Genomic DNA, 23,998 nt, shown 5'->3' on the forward strand with positions numbered 1-23,998 from the left:
TTGGTCTATAGTCTACTTTCAGCATGCATCTCCCACCCTGGGAGGATCCTCCCAACACCCTTTACTTGGTGTTCCCTTCTCTATCTGTTTGCATTGTGCCTTAATTCATGATCCATCATGGAGAATGTTCCATCTGCATTAGAGAAGAATGTGTATTCTTGTTTAAGGGTTTGTAGATTATGTATCTGTCCAACATTCCCAGTTTTTTCCACTCCTTGTTTAATGCTTTTGTCTCTTTACTGATGTCTCGTTCATCTGTCTAGTGAGGAAAGTTGGTGTGTTGAAGTTTCCAGTTTCTCAGTACTATTGTGTTTATGGAAATGTATTTCCTTTGGTTTGAGAGCAGATGCTTTATAAACTTTGCTGAGCTTTTATTTGGTATGTAGATGTTGATCGTGGTATTTCTTGATCTACTCTTCCCTTAACCAATATGTAATGTATATCTTGCTCCTAATTGCTTTCTTTAAATGAATGAAAATTTGGTCTGATATACGTATGGCTTTCCCATCTTTGTTTCCTTTTTTTCTTTGCCTTCCATTGCGTGTACGATTGTTTAGCATCCTTTCATTTTGTGTGTATTTATTCTGAGAGTTTAGGTGTAGTTCCTGTTGGCAGTAAAAGAAAGTATTTTCTTTCCTGATCCATCCAGCTGCTCTATGCCTTTTGATAGGGTAATTTAGCCCACTGACATCCAAAGAGATTATTGCCCTAAGTGCTTTGTTGCCCTGTGCGTGTATGTGTGTGTGTGTGTGTGTGTGTGTGTGTGTGTGTATACCAGTTGTCTTTATTATAAGAAATTTTAACATAAGAATTTTAGTATTTCTTGCAGGGTTGCTTTAGATGCTGAAAATTTTGCAGCTTTAGTTTATCTGAAAAATGTTTCTATCCTTCTCTCAATTCTAAATGACTGTTTAGCAGGATAGTAGTGGACTTTTGTGCTGATATATTTTTCAGGAAGTCTTTTGAATCTGTCATTTCACTATTTCCTGGCTTGTAAAATATCCTATGGAAGGTTTCTTGTGATTCTTATGTTGTTTCTTTTGTATCAAAAGGTTTTCTTCTCTTCTGCTGTTTTAAGTATTCAGCCTTTGTCTTTCAGCTTTTGCATTTTGATTAAAATACTCACTGTTTACTCTGTGCCTTGGTGTTCTTTTGTTTGGCCATTTGTCTCTTTTCTCTCCTACTTGTATTCCAATGATTCAAAGATTATTTTTCTTATCATTATTTATCAAGAACCTTACTTCCTCTTTCATCTTTTTTAATTTTTCACATCATTATTAGTGATGCCTAATATTTTGTCTTCCGTATCATTTATAAGGCTCTCTGATGTTGAATTCTATTTCTGTGACTTGCTTTGCAATTTTTTAATTCCTTCAGTTACATCTGTGTAGTCATTTTGATACCCTGGGTCAGTTCCTCTTTAAGTTGGTTAAATTTTTCTTCCAGTGAATACTTTCATTTCATGACCTTTGTTGAGTTCCTAGCCCATGAGGCCTGAGGGTTTATTTGAACTGTGTTTTGTCAGGATTTCTGGGCATGTGTGACAGAGCAGGAGAAATCTTTCGTTTCAAACCTTGTTCCTAAAGATTTGTGGGTGCTAAACTTTGAGTTGAAGGTGCCAAATATCTGAGGTCTGACCTATTTATTATTTTTCAACAAGTATTACCCTTCATGATCTGTTATTCTTACAATATATGTACACTTAAGATGTTTCTTCACGGGTCACGCAGCTCAGACTCTAATGTACCTATTTGTATGTAAGTGCTAAAAGAGACATATTTGAGGAGCTATAAAAAATCCAAGAACCCTTGAAGCCAGAGAATGAAAGGGGTGCTGTTGTCACCAGACGCTAAAAGGTTCACGTGGTTTGGGTTCCAGAGGGCTCTGAGAGGGGCTTCGTGGGTCCATGGGATGCAGAGTGGTGTGGTAGATGGTACATAAATCGCCAATATAACCAGAGTTCTTTGAAAAGAACTTTGTTCTTTTCCTTGAAGTTGTTACTATGATAACTCAGATATTTAGTCCTTATGTAATTTTACAAATATCATCATACCATGTATTAATATACTGTATTACCAGGACTATTTTATATTTAAGCGTAATTTCTTTTATAACTCTTAAGGATCCTTTAAAGGAATTAGGGGATCAGTGATATTTAAAGAAATTTTTTAAATTATTTTTTTCCTCGAAATTTATTTATTTATTTTAAATTTTTATTTTAGTGAAACACCAAGAGGTACAATTGTGGACTTACAAGTTTTTGTGCTTGGGTTTCAGTTACACAATGATCAAGTATCCATCCCTCCACCAGTGCCCATTCTCTACTACCAATGATCCCAGTATACGTTCCATCCACCCCAACCCCCATCCCAGCCTGGTTCTGTGGCAGGGCATTACCTTTTGTTCTGTCTCTCTCCTTTTGGGTGCTGTAGTTTGCAAAAGAGGCATTGAGTGGCAATCATGTTCGGTCTACAGTTTACCTTCAGCATGCATCTCCCATCCTGGGAGGATCCTCCCAACACCTGCTGCTTGGTGTTCCCTTCTCTATCTGAGTGGCCTTTTCCCGTAGCATGTGCGACTGGCCTCCAATCCATGGAGTGAACCTCCTGGTACTTATCTCAGCTAGTCTTGTGTGTTAGTCTCCTATTTTGTTACTTTCTATTCCCCAGATGAATGCAATCTTTCTATGACTGACCCTCTGTTTCTGACTCATTTAACTTAGCATGATATTTTCCATGTAGTACCACTTGTATGTAAATTTCATGACTTCATCTTTCCTAACAGCTACATAGTACTCCATTGTGTATATGTAGCAAAGTTTCTGTAACCAGTCATCTGTTCTCCAGCACTCGGGTTTTTTCCAGATTCTGGCTATTGTGAATAGTGCAGTAATTAACACAGAAGTGCAGATGTCATTTCAACTGTACTTTTTTGCCTGTCCGGGATATAGTCCCAGAAGCCGTATTGCTGTGTCAAATGGAAGCTCAATTTCTAATTTTTTGAGAATCGTCCATACTGTTTTTGGAAAGGGTTGAACCAGTTTGCATTCCCATCAGCAGTGAAGGAGGGTCCCTTTCACCACATTTGCACCAACACTGGTTGCTTTTGTTATTTTGGATGTGTTCTTTTGTTGTTTTTCAAATGTTCACTCTCATGCCTCAGAAAATCAAGTACTTTGAAATCAGTTTCACTCAGCTTCACTTTACTTTCTTTCCTTTACAAAGAAAACTACAAGAAGCTGCTTCAAGAAGTAAAAAACAACATAAGGAAGTGAAGACACATCTGTGGATTGGGAGAATTAACATTCTCAAAATGGAAATACTCCCCTAGCAATTTATATTGATTCAATGTCGTCCTTATATGGATACCAAGGGCATTTTTCAAAGAAATTAATACAAACACTCCAGAAATTCAGATGGAACAATAACCCCCCAGCATTTGTTAAAGCAATCTCTGCAAAAAAAGGAGCTGGGAGGCGTTATCTTCCCCAACTCAATCTGTACTACAAAGCGGTGGTTAGTAAAACAGCATGGTATTGGAATAAAAACAGACCCACAGACCAATAGAATAGGGTTGAATATCCTCATTCATGGGCTGAAGTGATAGCACAGCAGGTAGGACTTTGCCTTGCATGCAGCCAACATGACCGACCTGAGTTCGATTCCTCCGCCCCTCTCGGAGAGCCCAGCAAGCTACTGAGAGTATCTTGCCCGCACGGCAAAGCCTGGCAAGCAACCCGTGATGTATTCGATATGCTAAACACAGTAACAAGTCTCACGATGGAGACGTTACTGGGCCCACTTGAGCAAATCGATGAACAACGGGAGGACCATGATCCTCATTCATACCCTCAAATATATGATGATTTAATCTTTGATAAGGCTGAGCGATAGCACAGCGTGTAGGGCATTTGCCTTCCACACAGCCGACATGCTGACCCGAGTTCGATTCCTGTGCTCCTCTCAGAGAGCCTGGCAAGCTACCGAGAGTATCTCGCCTGCACAGCAATTCCTAGCAAGGTACCCATGACATATTCGATATGTCAAACACAGTAACAAATCTCACAATGTTACTGGGCCCTCTCGAGCAAATCAATGAACAATGGGAGGACAGTGACAGTGACAATGAATCTTTGATAAGGGAGCAAGAGCCTCCTTAACAAGTAGTGTTGGAAAAACTGGACAGCTACATGCAAAAAAAAAAAAACCAAAAAACTCAGACCTCTAATGCCATGCACAAAAGTCAGATTAAAATAGATAAAAGACCTCAACATCTGACTAGAATCCATAAGGTACATGGGATAAAATGTAGTTTGTAAAACCCTCCACAATATTGAAGCTAAAGGTATCTTCAAAGATGAAATGCCACTGACCAAGCAAGTGGAAACAGAGATAAACAAATGGGACCATCTTAAACTAAGAAACTTCTGAACCTCAAAAGAAATAGCGATGAAGATACAAGAACAACCTACCAAGTGCGAAAATTTATTTATCAAAAAGCCCTTCCGATAAGGGGTTAATATTAAAGATATACAAGGCGTTGGTTCAACTTCACAAGAAAAAATCAAACTCCATAAAAGTTAGGGAGAAGAAGAAATGAACAGAAACTTTCTCAAAGAGATTCGAATGACCAAAAAGGACATGAAAACATGCACTTCATCACTAATCATTGGGAGAGGTAAATCAAAACAGCAATGAGATCTTCATCTTACACCACAGAGACTAGCACATACCTGAAAGAATAAGGGCAACCATAGCTGGTGGGGATGTGGGGAAAAGGAACTCTTCTTAATTGTTGTTGGGAATGGCAACTGGTCCAGCCTTTTTATGGATGTTCCTCAAAAATCTAGAAATTGAGTTCCCATTCGACCCAGCAATACCACTTTTTGGAATATACAGTGGGAAAAGATGGCAGAAACAACACCTGCTTTTCTGTTCATTGCAGCACTATACACAAGAGCCAGAATCTGGAAACAGCCTGAGTGCCTGAGAACAGACGAATGGATAAGGAAATTATAGCACGCCTACATGCCTATACTACTTTAGGGTAAATGTAGTCATGAAATTTGCCTATACATGGTGGACTTGGAGAGTTTCATGCTGAGTAAAATGAGTTTGAAGGACAGCGGCAGAGAATGACTGATATATATATATATATATATATATATATATATACACACACACACACATATATAATACATATATATACACACACACATATAGTTGGAGACATATCTATGGCCAGGGAAAACAGGACTAGGAGTCGCTGTCACTGTCACTGTCTTCCCATTATTCATCGATTTGCACGAGTGGGCCCAGGAACGTCTCCATTGTGATAATTATTACTGTGTTTGGCATATCAAATACATCACGGGTAGCTTGCCAGACTTTGCCATGTGGGCAAGATACTCTTGGTAGCTTGCTCGGCTCTCTGAGAGGGGCGGAGGAATCAAACTTGGGTCAGCCATGTTGGTCGCTTGCAAGGCAAACGCCCTACCATCTGGAAGAGGAGTACTGGCCAATATTTGGAATCAACCACAAGTGTGTCTGGCGCTGAGGGGAGGTAAGATAAGTAAGGGACCAGGGTGACAACAGTAGCTGGAAATGATCATGCTGGACAAGAACTGAGTGTTAAAAGTATGTGAAGGGATATACTGGATAACCTTTCAGTATCTTTATTGCAAACCACAATGCCCAAAAGGAGAGAGGCAGAAAGAGAGAGACAGACAGACAGACAGACACAGAGAGATACAGAAAAGAGATAGAGAGAAATAGGGAGAGGTAAAGTTCCTGCCATAGAGGCAGGCTGGGTGGTGCTGGGAAACACACTGGTGGAGGGATGGGTGTTGGAATACTGTGTGACTGAAACCTAATCATGAACAGCTTTGTAAGGGTCTTTCTCATAGTGATTCAGTAATAAAATCTTTAGTAAAATAAAATGATGAATGTTCTTTTGTAGGGTTGGTGTCACACACAAATTCTGGGTTTGCCGTTTCATGTTTATGGACCTGAGTGTTTTTCCATGTGGACATTTTTGCTCAATGATTTCTTTGATCCTTCAGTCTTTTGTTTTGGCATAATTTATATTAGATAATGTGCCCTAGGGAGGAGTTAGTCACAGTTACTTGAATAAAACAGTAAGGGTCCTAATGCTCTGTGAATCTGCACCAGCACCTGGAACTTATTAAGATTTCAAGCCTATAAAGATGTGACATTTTTTACTTTTCAATCAAATCTATGTATTTTTAATTTTTGTTTGTGATAGATTTATTATGCAATATAGAGGTGGAGGATGAGAATATGGACTCTTTGTTTTAATGTGATGAACAGTTGGGAAACTTACAAGTACCTCAATATATTTTGTAGATTCACTGGTGGGACACTATTCATTGGGAAACAATAAAATTTTGTGTACCACAATCGGGGAAATATTAGTTTAATTATTTATTCATTAGTATATATTTTTAATTCATTACCACAAAACACACAGTCACAAAGTTGTTCATGATTGGATTTCAGTAAAACAATGTTCCCAAACCATCCCTTCACCAGTATATTCTTACCACCACCACCAATATCCCCAGTTCCCCTCACGCTACCCTCTCCCTACTTCTTTTCTTCTCTCTCTCACACTCTCATTTTCTCTCTCTCTGTCTCTCTCTGTCTCTCTCTGTCTCTCTCTCTCTCTCTCTCTCTCTCTCTCTCTCTCTCTCTCCTTATGGACAGGTTCATTTGTGTTTGCAGTACAGGTTATCATGCATAATCCTCTACATACATTCAGCACTCAGTTATTGTCCAGAGTAAACATTTCCAACTCTCGTTTTCATAGAGGACTCTTCTCTACCTAATTGCCCTATCTCCCCAACTTGGGAGCTTCCAACCATGCAGCAGTTCTCTTGGACCTTGTTTCTACAGTTCTTGGGCTTTAATAGTATACTGTTTATTTTGTCACACAATTTAAAATTTTGAATGTCACAGTTACCTGATAACAACAATAAGGAAGTCAAATTTTATCTTAAATTGTGTTTTTCAGAATTTACAATTGTTCTCTTCTTTTTGGAGGGGTAATTTCTTTTGGCTTTTGGGCCACACTCAGCGGTGCTCAGGGGTTACTCCTGGTTTTACTCTCTGGAATTACCCTGGCAGTATTCCAGGAAACAAATGAGATGCCAGAGAGCCAACTCAGGTTGGCAAATGCCCTATCCAGCTGTACTATGCCTCAGGCCCCTTTTGAACAATCTTATGTAAGTTATAAACTACAAAAAGTACCAGAAAATTATCTTTAACCAGAGTTGAGGACATTGACAAGAACATGGGAATGAGCATAGGGGAAAGGAGAAAAGATGGACAGAGGAGAAATGGGACCTTGTCAGCAGCGCCCATGTGTGGTTGGCATGATGAGTGCCTACCTGTTTAGCTGAGCTCCAGACTGTCCCTGTGAGCCTGGAGCATCCATTTCTGCCTTGGCAGTCTGAAGGTAAAATCGTCATGGAGCTTTCTGCGGCCATCTGCAGGACAGTGCCAGAGATGATGCTAGTAATGTTTCAGGTGTTGAAACATCTCACTTATTGCTACTGGATAACTAGGTACAATTTTCAAATGACTTGAAATGTTTCAAAATTCGGTTCTTTTTATATTTATATGGCAAGCTCCCCGTGACGTATTCGATATGCCAGACACAGTAACAACAAGGGCTGGAGTGATAGCACAGCGGGTAGGGCGTCTGCCTTGCATGCAGCCAACATGGCTGACCCAAGTTCGATTCCTCCGCCCCTCTCAGAGAGCCTGACAAGCTACCGAGAGTATTCGATATGCCAGACACAGTAACAACAAAGTCTCCAATGGAGACGTTACTGGGCCCGCTCGAGCAAATCGATGATCAACGGGAGGACCTTTACCTTTTTTACCTTTATTTTAATGTATTTCTAAACTTTTCATGCCTTTTACAAATCAGTAACTTCATGCAAGCTGATAAGAAACCATTCTGTAAGAAAACATTAGCTGCTCTTATGGCATGTATATTTTTCTATTTTTGGTGGTGTTTGAGGGAGCACCCTTCAATGTTCAGAGATTATCTTGCCTTTGTAGTTAGGGATTGATCCCAATAGTGCTCAGGTACCATACGTGGTGCTGGGTATCCAAACCAGGTCAGTTGCATGCAAGAAAACACCTTACCTGCTGTACTATCACTCTGGCTGTCTTTCTGGTACACAGTAAATAGGGAAATTAATTATGCATATTTCAACACTCGATTGTTTTTCCACATATGGAATGTCTTCTCCTAGGAGAAGAGTCTGCCATAAAGTGTACGAAGTCAGACAAGTCTAATCAGGACAATAGAAGGATCAGGGTCTGGGGCTTGGTGTGTCCCTTAGTGCTGAGGCCACCAGCAATTTCCTGGACCTTCTACTTGTATTTACTGCTTTTGAAATATGTATCCCACAAGGCTTTGTCAGGTTAACTGAAATAATGCTTCCCTCTCTCCAGCCCTCCTGCTTTCCTTTTCATCTTTCCTAAAATAATTTCAACTAACAGATAACTGTAAATCCTGTTGGTAGGCATAAAATGCAAAGTACAATGTTTGCCCTTAAGAGTAGAATAATAGGTAATAGGAACTAGGTAATAGGAACAAGTTACATCCATCTAAGAACAAATGAGGCAATTCTTTGAAATCTATATGCCAATGGAGAACACTTTATATCAGATGGAACTTTTGTTTTTTAAAAAAAGCAACAGACCTTTCCCTAACATAATAATTACACTTGAAAATCTATTTTACATGCTAATTTTAAATAACATAGAGTCTTCTGCGTAGACTCAAGAGGCCCAAAGAGTAACAAACAAAATAGATGCAAACAAGAGAACACCAAGACACATAGTAATCAAAACAGCAATATCAAAAGACAACGGCAGACTACTTAAATGAATAAGATAGAAGAAAACCCTCACAGTTAATGGAAACATCATAAGGATCATGAGAAACCTTCCATATAATATTCTTACAAGCCAGGAAACAGTGGAATCACATAACCAAAATACTGGCTGAAAAATACTTCCAGAAGAGAATCCACTATCTTACAAAGCCATCATTTAGATTTGATAAGAACCTTTTCAGACAAACTAGAGCTGGCAGCATTTGCAACATCTAAATCAATCCTGCAAGAATTACTGAAAAACCAGTTACAATTTAAAATAAAAGATTTTTCCAAAACAACTGGTTCGTACACAAACACACATATACACAGACACATACAAACAGCAATAAGACCCTTTAAGTCAATAACATCTTGAATGCCAATGGACTAAACTCTCTTATAAAAAGGCACAGAGTAGCTGGAAATAAGGAAAGAAAATCCATCATTTTATTGCCTACAGGAAATACACCTGAAGTCTCAGGATAAATACAGACTCAGAGTGAAAATATTGAAAGCAATCATACAAGCCAATGGAAGGCAAATAAAACCTGGGACAGCCATACTTATATCAGACTAAAGTCCATTCAATATAAAGAAAGTAATTAGGGACAATATGAACACTACCTATTGGTTAAGGAACAATGGATCAAGAAGTGTTATCATCTGTGCACCAAAGTACATAATCTTTCTGCTCACAAGTCTAAAGAAAAACAGTGGTGGAAACACAATAGAAGAGGAAACACAATCAGCACATCACTTTTCCCACTAGACAGATTGACAAGACAGAACATCAGTAAAAAGACAAGAGCCCTAAATAAGGAGCTAAAAAAACTGGTATTTTTACATATATACAGGGTTCTACATCCCCAAAACAAGAATACACACTCTTCTCTAATGCATATGAAACATTCTCCAGGGTAGATCATATATAGTTGTGTAGGGCACAGCTCAAATAGATATACATTTACAAATAGAGAAATTGTACAGACTCTCAGACCACAATGCAATGGAAGTAAAAATTAATCACAGAAAGAAAATGGGGAAATCTTCCAGAACTTGAAAGCTAAAAAAAAACCACCATTAAACAATATATGAGGCAGAATGTCCTGACACCAAACCAGCCAGTCTTCACTGGGACACTTGGTCAAGAGGGCTTCAGTAACGTCTCCATTGTGAGACTTGTTGTTACTGTTTTTGGCATATAGAACATGCCATGGGGATCTTGCCAGGCTCTGCCATGTGTCCGCAACACTCTCGGTAGCTTGGTCTTGACGAAGAAGTCTGACCATCTCATAGGTGGGCAGCCACGTGTTCTTTTGACGTCCCATGGAATCCAGTCAGTAACAGCTCTAGTCCAGCAATGGTCTACAAGTCACATTACTTATCTGGCCCATCTGAATTTTGATCCTTGGCAAATGAGACAAGCATCCCTGATTGTCGATCGTTGACAGAGCTCAGAACTCTGGATTCCTTCTCTCACTTGAGTGAAAGGTGATATTCCAAGCATAGCTCTTTCGATTTCGTCTCTCTTTGAGAGACCCGAATAGCATTCTTATCTTGTATTCGTAGGGCCCAGGTCTCTGAGGTGTATGTTAGTGCAGGAAGAACGGTGGAGTTGAAAAGAAGTGTCCAAAACTGGAGGTTCTTCATCCTCTCAACAACTTATTCAATGCTCTTGAAGAGAGAACTCTCTTCATCCTGAGCAGCTCAGGTACCAGGTCATTTGTCATGTTGAGTTCTCGACCTAGGTACTTATAAATGCTGCATTCGGAGATGTTCGTTCCATTGAGAGCAAATGGAACATCAGGAACTAGTCTGTTTTTTGTTTTTGCTTTTATGGGGGGGATCACAAACACTTTTTTGGTGGGGGGTGATGCTCAGGGGTTACTTCTGGCTCTGTATTCAGGAATTACTGTTGGTGGTGCTTAGGGGACCATATGGGAAGCTGGGACTCGAACCATGTCGGCCGCGTACATGGCAAATGCCCTACCCACTTTGCTATTGCTCCAGCCCCCAGAACTAGTCTGTTTATCCTGAGAATTGTTTTCGTGAGATTCAGATGTAGTCCAACATTTCCACACACACAGTTGAGGTCGGGTAGTATTTGTGCCACTTGGATAATTTTTGGTGTTATTAAAGTGATGTCATCAGCAAAGCAGAGGTGGTGTAGTTGCTGACCATCTATCTTCACTCCCATTCTTTCCCATTCTAGTCATTGCATGATGTTCTCGAGGGTGGCACTGAAGAGTTTTGGTGAAATGGTATCACCCTGCCAAACCCCTCTCTTTACGTTGATGATTGCTTCCTTGTAGAATGGTAAGATCTGGTGGTGAATCCATAATACAATTCACAGAGGATACTGATATACTGAGTTTAAATGACCTGTTTGGCTTTGATGACCGCTTCAGTCTCAACAGGATCAAAGTCATTCTTTGAATCAATGAACATTAGAGGGAGCGGCATCTTGAACTCTCTCGACACCTCAATGAGCTTGGTCATCGTATGAATTTGGTCAATCATGCTGAATACTTTTCAGAACCCAGTTTGCTCACATGGCTATCCTTCAACTAGTGTTCTGGCAATCCTTGTCAGAATGACTCAAATGAATAACTTGTAGATGATGGATAACACACAGAACACACAGATCGGGTGATAGTTGCCGATGTTGCGGATGTCTCCCTTCTTGTACAACAGGACGGTCCTGCTGGTTTTCCATTGGCACAGAACCTTGCATTCAGACAGGTAGTGTGTGAAGAGCCAAGCCAGTGTATTGACGAGTACTGATGGCAGATACTTCAGGTGTTCGGGTCTTACCTTGTCTGGACTGGGTGCTGTATGCTTCTTTACTGATGAAATAGCATGTCAGATTTTGAAACATTGGGATCAATATATCCATTCTGCAGAATTTGGTATTTAGGCAGGTGGATTGGCTATCAAAGAGATTCAAGTAGTATTCGTGGGTAACCTTTCCGTTGCCCTTCAGGGAGATGTTATAGATCCATCAGGACATGGGAGGGCATTCATCTTGGTCTTATAGCTGGCGAAGGACAGGCAGGTGTTGGGAATACTTTTCACGGCTTCTGCCACATCAGCAAAAACTGCTGCTCTTCTCTTTGAGGCCTTCCTTTATTTCTTCTCTGCACAGTTTCGCAAGTTCAGATGTTAGCTTCTGATTACCTGAGGCTCGTTCCAAAATATGTTGGCAAATGAGTTCGAGCGTTTTTGAAGACAGGTGTCTTTTTGTGGCTCTCTCTCTCTCTCTCTCTCGTTCTCTCTCTCCCTCTTTCTCTTTCTCGGCATTCCTCACACAATCATGGAAGTGCTGAACCAGTCAATTGTATTGCTCATCAATATTGTCAATGATAGCATATTCCCATATTGCTATAATAGTGCCAAAGATCTCCAATTGTTGTTCACACTTGGAATTATCCTCTTAAACATTGCAGTTCATTCTTCCTGCTCTGTGAAGTAGAATTTTGCATGAAGTAGTTGGTGGTCTTATCCCATTTGGAATTTTGTGACCATAGCAACATAGGTCAGGCAAAACCGTTGATTGAACATAATGCGGTGAATTTCGTTGTGGAACTGCCCACCAGGAGACTGACATGTCCAACGTTTAAATTCGGCCTTCTGGAACTACGAGTTACCGTGGATGCTCTTGGTCAACATCCTGAACAAAGACAGTCTCTCACCCTGTTCGTTCCATTCTAGGCTGTGGGTCCCGAAGTGGAGTTCTTTGAACGACCTTCTTGGTACTATCTTGGTGTTAAAATCACCAAAAATCGCCTCATAGAAGGTGTGATCTTTATAGAACTCCTCCAGCTCAATGTAGAACTTCTCAATTTCTTCTTTGTCAGAGTTGGATATTGGTACAGAGATGACAAAGATAGAAACTGCTGGCAAGGAGTCACAACTATTCAAACGTAAGTGCCTGATTTGGGTTGTTAGGCATTGGAACGAATCAATGCTCATAGCCAAGTTTGTGTTGACAAGGACACCGACACCACTGATGCCTCTAGTGTCGCATGTTCGGAGGAACAGTTCTTCTCCACTGCTGAAAATAGCATTCTGTTTTCGATGCCTTCTTGTCTCAGTCAATCCAATGACATCATACTTGATCTTCTGTGGTAGCACCATCAGGTCCTCAATAGATGCTTCCGATGTCAGTGTACATGTGTTAAAAGTGCAGGCAGTCATTTTAGTCCTTCTTTGTTTTGGCAGCCTAGTTTGGCACTGAGATTTTAGCAGCCTCTCCTTGCTCTTCCTTCTCAACATTGCCGTACTGGGGGCTTTTCCAGGGTCAGGGGAATGAGGCCCATTTTTGTTACTGTTTTTGGTATATTGAATACACAATGGGTAGCTTGCCAAGCTCTGCCGTGTGGGTGGCATGTAGGGACGTGGCCCCCTTTCTACTTTAAGTATAACTCACTTAAAATAGTATCCCTAAATCTCAAGTATTGTGGAGTCAACTTAACAAAAGATGTGCAAGATATATACCATAATAACTAAATTCATTTAAGAAAGATATAGAGGGGCTGGAGTCATAGCACAGCGGGTAGGGCGTTTGCCTTGCATGCAGCCAACCTGATTTGATTCCAGCATCCCATATGGTTCCCTGAGCACCGCTAGGAGTAATTCCTGAGTGCACGAGCCAGGAGTAACCCCTGTGCATCACCAGTTGTGACCCAAAAAAATTGCAAAAATTATGAACGATATAGAGGAAGATCTCAGGAAGTAAAAATATATCCCTTGCCCATAGATTAGAAGAATCAATATTATTCAATATTATTAAAATGACTTACCTAAACTGTTACATATATTCTATGCACTCCCCATCCAAATTCAGGTGCTATTCTTCCAGTATCTATAAAAGGTAAAGGCCCTCCCGTTGATCGTCGATTTGCTCAAGTGGGTCCAGTAATGTCTCCATTGGAGACTTTGTTGTTACTGTGTCTGGCATATCGAATACTCTTGGTAGCTTGCCGGGCTCTCTGAGAGGGGCGGAGGAATCAAACTCGGGTCGGCCATGTTGGCCACTTGTAAGGCGAACGCCCTACCCGCTGTGCTATCGCTCCAGCCCTTATAAAAGTCAATAATAAATTTGTGTGGAATCAGAAAATACTGTGAATAGCCAGAACCATATTGAAAAATAAGAAATTGGAAGTTTAACATTACCTAATTTGTAACTGTGTTATAAAGCTACAGTGACCAAATAGCATGTCACTGGAATAAAGACAGACCCTCTGATCAATGAGTCATAATCATACATCCTATTTAAAAAAAACATAATTATGGGCTGTATATTTCCAAAAATGAAGCTGAGATTGTGAAATAGAGTAAATATAGCGTCTTCAACAAATGCTGCATGAATACTTGATAATTGCATGTCAGATACAAAAGCTGGATTCATATCTTATACCTCACAGAGAAGTCAATTCAAAGTGAATCACAGACCTTGAGATTTGACCAATAACTAAAAAGTACATTGAGAAAAATATACTAAGAACACTATAAAATATACAAAGATTCAGATTTTATAGATGCCTTCCAATACCTGTAACCACAGGAAATGGCATCAAAATAAAAAATAAACAAATGGGAGTACATAAAATTAAAGAGCTTCTGCATGGCGAAGAATGTCCACAGGCTAAAAGTAAATGACAGCTAATTGAGTGAGAAAAATATTTGCATTAAACACATCAGATGAAGATTTGATACCTAGGATATATAAAGTACTTACAAAGATCAACAAAAATAAATGGGAAAACTTTTCCACAAATGGGGAGAGGAAATGAATAGACACTTCTCAGAGGAAGATAGGCAGATGGCCAGTAGGAACATGAAACAATGCTCAGTATCTTATCTCACACCAGCGAGAATGGCACATATAAAAAAAATTTAGAAATCCTTTTGTCTTGGCAGGGATGTGTGGTTAAAAAGAGGAATTCTCATCCACTGCTTGTGGGAATGTTGTCAGTTACAACCCTTGTGGAAATCAGTATAGAGAGTTCTCTGTCAACTTAACATTGAACTGCCATATGACCCAGCAATTCCATGTTGGGGCATCTCTCCTCCAGACGTAAAAACACTCAGTCAAAAGGTCACATGCATAGCATTATTCACTGCCGCACTCCATACAACAGCTAAGATATGAAATCAACCTTTGTGTCCAAGGACAGATGAATGGATCAGGATGTGAAATATGTACAAAATGGAATACCATGCAGCTTCAGGAACGAGGAAATCGTTCAACTTGCTGGGATGTGGTTGAAACTGGAAGGCAATTGAAGTACATCAAAAGAGGAAAGACACAGTGTGCCCTCACTTATTTGTGGAATATAGAATACTGGATGAAGGCATGCATAGTAGTAAAAGGGATATGTTTAGATCATCCTTGACCCCAGTGATTAAACAGGATACATACATAGGAGGAAAGAAATCAAGGAGGGAGAAGAAAGCTGAAAGTGCCAGGGGAACAGGCACCAGAGCTTCAGTTATACAGGTGGTATGATGGAGGTGTCTAACAGTGGTTATACTAGTGGTATGATGGAGGGGTAGAGTCAGATATCCAAAACACAGTACTGATTCGACAGAACTGAAAACATGAGATCTAAGTGGGAACCACTGAACCTTTGTAATGAGCCTGTCAATTTAACAGGCAGAGTTTGAGTGGGAATTGGGTTAGAGGGAATTGGGGCACACTGGTGGAGGGAATTTACACTGGTGGAAAGATTGCTTTGGGTTCATTTATGCCTAAAATGCAACAATCAGTAACTTTTAAAATCACGGTTCTTTAATTAAAAAAATTTAAATTACTGAAGAAAAAAGAATTCTGGTCATATTTTAATATTAGGAGTCTTATTTCTATATTCAGTCATGGATGCAGCTCATTCAAAACATGTAATGTGCTTTTAGAATCTGTGTCTGTGACACTTCTAGGAGATCACACTTTTAAGTGCAGAGGGGAGCTTGGAAATCCACAGACTGAATTCTATTTGTAGATCAACTTATTTCTTTGCGGTACATTTCCCATCGTTCGCCTTTCATTTTGCCTTCTTTTTTAATGTGCTCTAATCAGTTAGCAAGACGCTTTTCAATGTGAAGCTCTTATGGTAGTTACCCAGTTTTATTGGAGACAAGACTCACAATAACAATTTTGCACTTGAAGGGATAAGAAAGCAAATTCGAGAAGATCACTGAAACCTTTTTCTCTGACATAAAGAATTCTATGACCTAAAACAATGGATCAAAAATAATTTAATTATTAAATTAGGCCTAGTAATAATTCAAGTGTTTCGTTTTGATATCGTTAAAATAATCCCTATGGTCTGTAAATCAGCATTTCTCAAAAGCAGTTATTTTCTATTACTTCTTAATCACTTAATCACTTAACTTCCCGTTAGTCGTCGATTTGCTCGAGCGGGCGCCAGTAACGTCTCCATTTGTCCCTGTCGCGTGCTAGTGTAGCCCAATGGCATCTCTTCGCTCCGGGAACATGGAGGGCCTCAAACCGATCGTTCATGACCTTGACAAAGAAGTCTGACCATCTGGTAGGTGGGCGGCCACGCGGTCTCTTGACATCCCGTGGAATCCAATCAGTAACAGCTCTAGTCCAACGGTCGTCTTTAAATCTCATTACGTGACCAGCCCATCTGATTTTCGACACCTTGGCAAATAAGACAGCGTCCCTGATCCTTGATCGTCGACGGATGTCAGAACTCTGGATTCGTTCTCTCATTTGAGTGAAACGTGATATTCCAAGCATAGCTCTTTCTATTCTTCTTTGGGAGACCTGAATGGTGTTCTCATCTTGTTTGCGTAGGGCCCAGGTCTCTGAGGCATATGTTAATGCAGGAAGAACAGTGGAATCAAAGAGATGTGCCCGGAGCCGAAGGTTCTTCGTCCTCTTAGCTATTTCTTCGACGTTCTTGAAGGCGTTCCAAGCCGCTCTCTTCCTCCTGCGCAGCTCGGGTGCCAGGTCATTTGTCATGTTGACCTCTCGACCTAGGTACACATAGCTGTTGCATTCGGAGATGGTCGTTCCATTGAGAGCGAATGGGGCGTCAGGAACAAGGCTGTTTCTCATAAACATTGTCTTCGTAAGATTCAGCTGTAGTCCTACCTTTCCACACTCACGGTCAAAGTCGGCCAGCATTTGTGCCGCTTGGCTGATGTTTGGTGTTATTAAAACAATGTCATCAGCAAAGCGGAGGTGGTGTAGTTGCCGACCATCTATCTTCACTCCCATTCCTTCCCATTCCAGTCGTCGCATGATGTTCTCGAGGGTGGCACTGAAGAGTTTTGGTGAAATGGTATCACCCTGCCGCACCCCTCTCTTGACATCAACGATCACTTCTTTGTAGAATGGTGAGATCCTGGTAGTGAATCCGCAATACAGCTCACGGAGGATCCTGATGTATTGGGCTTGAATGCCCTGATTGGCTAGGGCTTCAATGACCGCTTCCGTCTCAACAGAATCAAAGGCCTTCTTTAAATCAATGAACGTTAAGCAGAGCGGCATCTTGAACTCCCGAGAAACCTCAATGAGTTTGGTTATCGTGTGGATATGGTCGATGGTGCTGAATCCTTTGCGGAACCCTGCTTGCTCACATGGTTGTCCTTCATCTAGTGTTCTGCCAATCCTATTCAGGATGACTCGAGTGAACAACTTGTAGATGACAGACAATAGGCAGATCGGGCGATAGTTGCCAATGTCATGGATGTCTCCCTTCTTGAACAATCGGATTTCGGAAGGGAGAACGTTGGGAACGACATACCCATCCTGTGGAATTTGGTATGTCGGCAAGTGGACATGGCTATCGAAGAGATTTGAGTAGAAGTCATGGATAATCTTCTCCATTGCCGTTCTGGAGGATGTGATGGATTCATCAGGACGTCGGAGGGCAGTCATCTTGGTCTTATAGTTGGCGAAGGACAGGCGGGCGTTACGAATACTTTTCCCGGCTTCTGCCGCATCTACCAGTACTTCTGCTCTTCTCTCTTTGAGGTCTTCCTTGATCGCATCTCTGCACTGCTTTGCAAGCTCGGACGTTAGCTTGCGGTTGCCTGAGGCATGCGCCAAACCACGCTGGCGAATTAGCTCAAGAGTTTTCGAAGATAGGCGACTTTTTGTGGCTATCTCTCTCTTGGCGTTCCTCGCACATGCATGGAGGTGCTGAACCAGTCGATCGTATTCCTCGTCAATGTTGTCAACAATGGCATCTTCCCATGTTGCCGCAATAGTACCAAAGAGTTCCCAGTTGGTGGTCGTTCTGGGAGTTCTCTTTTTGAACTTTGCAGCCCTTTCTCCCCGCTCTGTGAAGTAGAATTTTGCACGAAGGAGACGGTGGTCCGATCCCGTTCGAAATTTTGGGACAACAGCGACATCAGTCAGGCAAAACCGTCGATTGAATATGATGTGGTCTATTTCGTTGTGGAATCGTCCACCGGGAGACTCCCATGTCCATCGTTTAGATTCTGCCTTCTGGAACTGTGAGTTACCATGAATGGTCTTGGTCGACATGATGAACTCAGACAGTCTCTCACCCTGTTCGTTCCATTCTAGGCCATGGGTCCTGATGTGAAGTTCTTCAGCTGATCTTCTCGGTCCTATCTTGGCATTAAAATCACCCACAATGATCTTGTAGAAGGTGTGGTCTTCTTTATAGAATTTCTCTAGCTCCATGTAGAACTTCTCGATTTCTCTTTCATCATAATGAGATGTTGGTGCGTAGACAACGAAGATAGAAACTGCAGGCAGTGAGCCACATCTATTCAAATGTAAACGTCCTATTCGGGTTGTTAGGCATTCGAATGAATCAATGCTCTTGGCCAAGTTTGTGTTGATAAGGACACTGACGCCTCCAACACCTCTTTTATCGCATGTTCCGAGGAACAATTCTTCTCCAGTGTCGAAAACGGCATGGTGAGATTCGTGTCTTCTTGTCTCGGTCAGACCAATGATGTCGTACTTGATCATTCGCGCTTGTACCATCAGGTCCTCGATGGATGCATCTGATGCTAGCGTACGTGCATTGAAAGTACAGACGATCATTTTTGTCTTCCTTCATTGTGGCAGCCTAGGTCGGCCTTGAGATTTTGTCGGCCTCTCCTTTCTCATCCTTCTCAGTGCTGCCATGTCGGTGAAGCCTTCAGGGTCAGGTGAATGAGACCAGTTGTAGTTACTGGTTTTGGCATATCGAATACACAGCGGATAGCTTGCCAGGCTCTTCCGTGCGGGCGGAATACTCTCGGTAGCTTGCCAGTCTTTCCGAGAGGTATAGAGGCTTTTGGGGTGACCTCTAATCCCCCTTGAAGGTGTTACCATATTTGAACCCTATCAAATATGGTACGAAAATTCCAGAAGACGGGTATTTAGTGTCTTATGATGTATCTACTTCCACTACCCAGCCGTCGCCACACTCCAGGACGCTTTCCGGACCCGCGCGGCAGCTCCGGCCGAGACCCACGCACAACTGAAGACCCACAGAACAAGGGATCGAATTGTGCACAGGAGACCCACCCTACCCAGATAAATACCCCACTGGCAGACTTCCACTCTCGACACTACTTCCACTACCCAGCCGTCGCCACACTCCAGGACGCTTTCCGGACCCGCGCGGCAGCTCCGGCCGAGACCCACGCACAACTGAAGACCCACAGAACAAGGTAAGCGGAACTCTCTGAGACCTTGGACTCCAGGCTCGGCGGACCCAGGGACAGAGCTTCTCTGCTTGCTATTACTTCTAAGATTTAAAAATGCATTACTTTTTAAAAATTGGTGAAGTTTTGTTAATGAGTACATGAAGAGGATGAAGACATCAACTATCATATCCTCCTATGGTGATTGTTCCTATAGGAAATCTCAGGTTCTAGGACTCCAGTTGGCCCCCATGGGAAAACCACAGTAGGTAATCCAAACAAAAGACTCTCTTTTACTAATTAGATATCTGAAAGGGCAACCAATGTAACTGAAAATTCCTATCACAAACCTAACCAAACCAAAGTCATAGTACTACACTAGTATAATGAAACAAGCATCTGAGATAGCTGCTAGGCGATGACTTGAAACCTGTGAGATGACCTGTGACTTATGTTCTTATTATGTTTTTAACACCTGCAGAATCTGTGAAATATAACACTAATATTTTCTAAAAATTCAAATGTCAGAGGCACCTGGTCACTTTCCTAGTTCCATTCACTAACTAGTGAAGAAACGAGCCACACATTAAGCAATGGCCACACCATGACAGGCGGCAGAAATGAGAAAAATCAGGTAGGCTTCAGGCTCAGTTCCTGGTTTCCTTAAGGCTGGAGCGATAGCACAGCGAGTAGGGCGTTCGCCTTACAAGCGGCCGACCCGAGTTCGATTCCTCCGCCCCTCTCGGAGAGCCCGGCAAGCTACCGAGAGTATTCAATATGCCAAACACAGTAACAACAAAGTCTCCAATGGAGATGCTACTGGGCCTGCTGCTCGAGCAAACAATGCGAAGCTAACTAACCAAGACCCCACTTGGAACGTCCCAGAGCCCAGCACGTGGGATCAATCAGTCACCATGTGCCGTAATGGTCTTTTGTTGACCACAAAGCATGAGTAGCTTATGTAAGCATATGTTATATAATGCCCGCTGAAACTAGAGTCTGGGTCCTTCTCTTGAAGCCACTGTGGCGGTGTGGACTTGGACCCTAGCTCGAGTTAGCAATAAAATGTCTTGCATTTACATTACAGAGTGGTCTCTTTCCTTACCCTGAGCCTCAGTATTACATTTTAATGCCAGCAGAGTGAGAATCGGCAACAACAACAAAATAATACAACATAAAGTAATAATATAAAAGTTTTATACTATACACAATAGCAGCAAAAACAATAATAGTACAACCATAATACAATAATAGAATACAACAATCATAATAGCAATAATATAACAATATACTAGCAGAATTACGGTAACACAATAACAACACATGAATCCAACAACAATGTACTAATACAATACTATAATACAATAATACCATAAAAGGAATACAGAAAATTATTAATACTATAATATAATAACAATAATGATATAAAATAAAAGTTAATATCATACGAATAACACCATAATGAGTCAGATTGAAGATAGAAACGTTTATTTGATGCAGTCTGTTTCGAAAAGGTTAAAATTGCAGTTACCTTACCAAGCAACCCAATCCTAAGAGCAGGAAATTATTCCTATTTAAGGAGAAACAGACTCAGTCATTACTCAGCACGGCCCATCAGTTTTCAGGGGAAAAAGTCTAAGGTTGATTTCAGGCAGCAGCACTTCACTCACCTCATCTTAATCCAAAATCCAAAGGAAGAAAATTTTTAATTTAAATTTATTTTTTTTAATCACTGTGTGATACAGTTACAAGGCTGTTCATGATCAAGATTTTGAGATTCAGTCATACAATGTTCCAACAGCCATCTCTCCACAAGTGTACATTTCCCACCACTAGTGTTCCCAGTTTCCCTCCTGCCCCCTCTCCCTATTATTACTATGGCAGACACTTTCTGTCTCTGTCTCTGTCTGTCTGTCTGTCTGTCTGTCTGTCTGTCTCCTTCTGGGACATCTTCTTTGCATCCAGATACTGAGAGGTTATCAAGTGTTGGATAAAAATCAGAAGAAAGTATTTTTAAAGTGCTCTTTCTCTGAAAAAATCCAAGGAATATTTAACACATAGTACACATTTAAAATACAAAGATGCTTATTCTAAAAGTCAAAAGCAATCTATCTGACCTTACAACAAGTCTCTGATATAATTTCAAACTTTCATGAAACTTTGTATTGAAATTAACATTGAGACCATCTCAGTATAAACTATATTACTTCTTGACGTTTTTCAGTTCCAAATTGCAACTTTTGGGGTAGTCCATACTATACTGGTGATGAAATGGAATAATGAGAAAATTGCTGTTCTTGGTATATTTGTGGTATTTCTGTTTTTAGATTTTTATTATGTAACTCACAGGGTTTTTTATTTTGACAACTTCACAAAATTATCAAGGAAGCAACACATTATTTTTAAGGTATAAAAATAATCACGATCACGATTATCCTATTGTTCGTCGATTGTCTCGAGCAGGCCCCAGTAACATCTTCTTTGTCCTAGTCCTGAGACTTCTTAAAAAGTGCAATATTAAAGGCTCTTTTGGGGTTATGAGAATGAGACCCATCATTGTTACTGGTATTTGGCATATTGGGTACACCACGGGGAGTTTGCCAGACTCTGCCATGTGGGCAGGTTACATTCGGTAGCCTGCCAGTTTGTCCAAAGTAAGCATGAGATAACAAGACATCGCTTCCAGGAGCTGGGTTTTATAGTCTCTGGGTCTTGGCTGCTGATGGGATTATACGGTGCCAGGGGGCCAGTTGGTGGGTGTGACCGCTGCCTCCTGGAATATGGAGTATCTGGGTGGAGGTTGCTCAGCCCCGATCTGAGCAGGCTTAGAGATCTCAGCCCCAGGACCCGCATGCCTTTGTTCGTCTGCCGGTACCTTTGTGTGTGTGGAGAGTGGTCTCAGCATGGTGGTGGCTGGTTCTGGAGGTCTTCGGCTGCGGGAGCCCTGGTTGGGGCGGGGAGGGAAACTCAACCCGCTCCCCTCCAAGGGGCCCCGGCGAGGACAGCCAGTGCAAGGCCAGGAGATTTTTAATTACATTAAAAATAATGTAAATTAAAAATATTTTGTGACAGGAATTTTCAATAGAAAGATTATAGTGTATACCCAGAATAATATAAGCAATATTTATGTAAAAGGTAAAGGTAAAGGCCCTCCCGTTGATCATCGATTTGCTCAAGCGGGCCCAGTAACGTCTTCATTGGAGACTTTGTTGTTACTGTGTTTGGCATATCTAATACGTCACGGGGAGCTTGCCAGGTTCTGCCATGCGGGCGAGATACTCTTGGTAGCTTGCCATGCTCTCTGAGAGGGGCGGAGGAATCGATCTCGGGTCGGCCATGTTGGCAGCATGCAAGGCAAATGCCCTCCCGCTGTGCTATCGCTCCAGCCCAAAATTCATAAAAATTATAAGTATTCACCCATGAAATTTAAAGTGACATTATTCTGTAGCTCTTGGAAAAAACAAAATACTCATATGTTTTAAATTTTCTATAATTTTATTTATTGAATCACTGTGAGAGCAGTTATAAAGCTTTCGGGTTAAGTCTGGGTCATACAACGAAACACTCGTATCTTCACCAGTGCCCATTCTCCACCCCCCCAAAATCTCAGTATAACTTTATCCCACACCCTCCCCCTACCTGTAGGGAAGATGATTTCAACATTACTCTCTCTCTACTTTTATTACATTCAATATTTTGAAACCAGACCCACCATTATTATTTGGGATTTTACTCTAACACTCAGATCTGCTGAAAAGGCAACAGTAGACAATTTGTTTTTCTATTGCTGGTTATGAATACCATATGATGTCGGGCAGCTACAGTAGTGGCGGCGCAATTTTGAAATTTCAAAATTTCAACAATTAAGACTGGAGGGATTTCTGCCAAAACCTGCTGGGTTCTGAGATTTGTTCCTGAGTCTCTTGGATCATGGCCATGAAGCAGCTTGATCAGGAGCCAGAGAGGCTGTTCATGGGTGGTGACTTGGGGTTTCATTGGGGTCGGGGGTAAAGGGCCGGCTCCACAAGCATCCCATGAGGCCCCATGTGTCTCGTCACTGCAGGCCCAAACCTGACAGTCCAATGTCCTCTAGTGGATGGCTGCCACTGAGCCGAGTTACCTACGGGGAGCAGGCTGAGAGACAGAACCCTTTCCCACCTGGGGTGGCCGCGCGACAATAGCCTATTGCAAGGTCCGGACGTGTTTCTGCCAAAAGCCGCTGGGTTTCAAGATTTGTTTCTGAGTCACTGGGATCACGGCCATTAATCAGTTTGATCTGGAGCCAGAGAGGCTGTTCGTGGGTGGCGAATTGGGGTCTTGTTGGGACAGGGAGGAAAGGGCCGGATCCACCCCCATCCCGTGAGGCCCTGCATGTTTCATCATCACGGCCCCAACCTGACTGTCCAATGGCCTCTGGAGGCTGGCGGCCACCGGGCTGCCAGG

This window comes from Sorex fumeus, unplaced genomic scaffold (genome assembly GCF_029834395.1).
Source record: "Sorex fumeus unplaced genomic scaffold, SorFum_2.1 ptg000109l, whole genome shotgun sequence".
In the NCBI taxonomy this organism is placed as follows: domain Eukaryota; kingdom Metazoa; phylum Chordata; class Mammalia; order Eulipotyphla; family Soricidae; genus Sorex; species Sorex fumeus.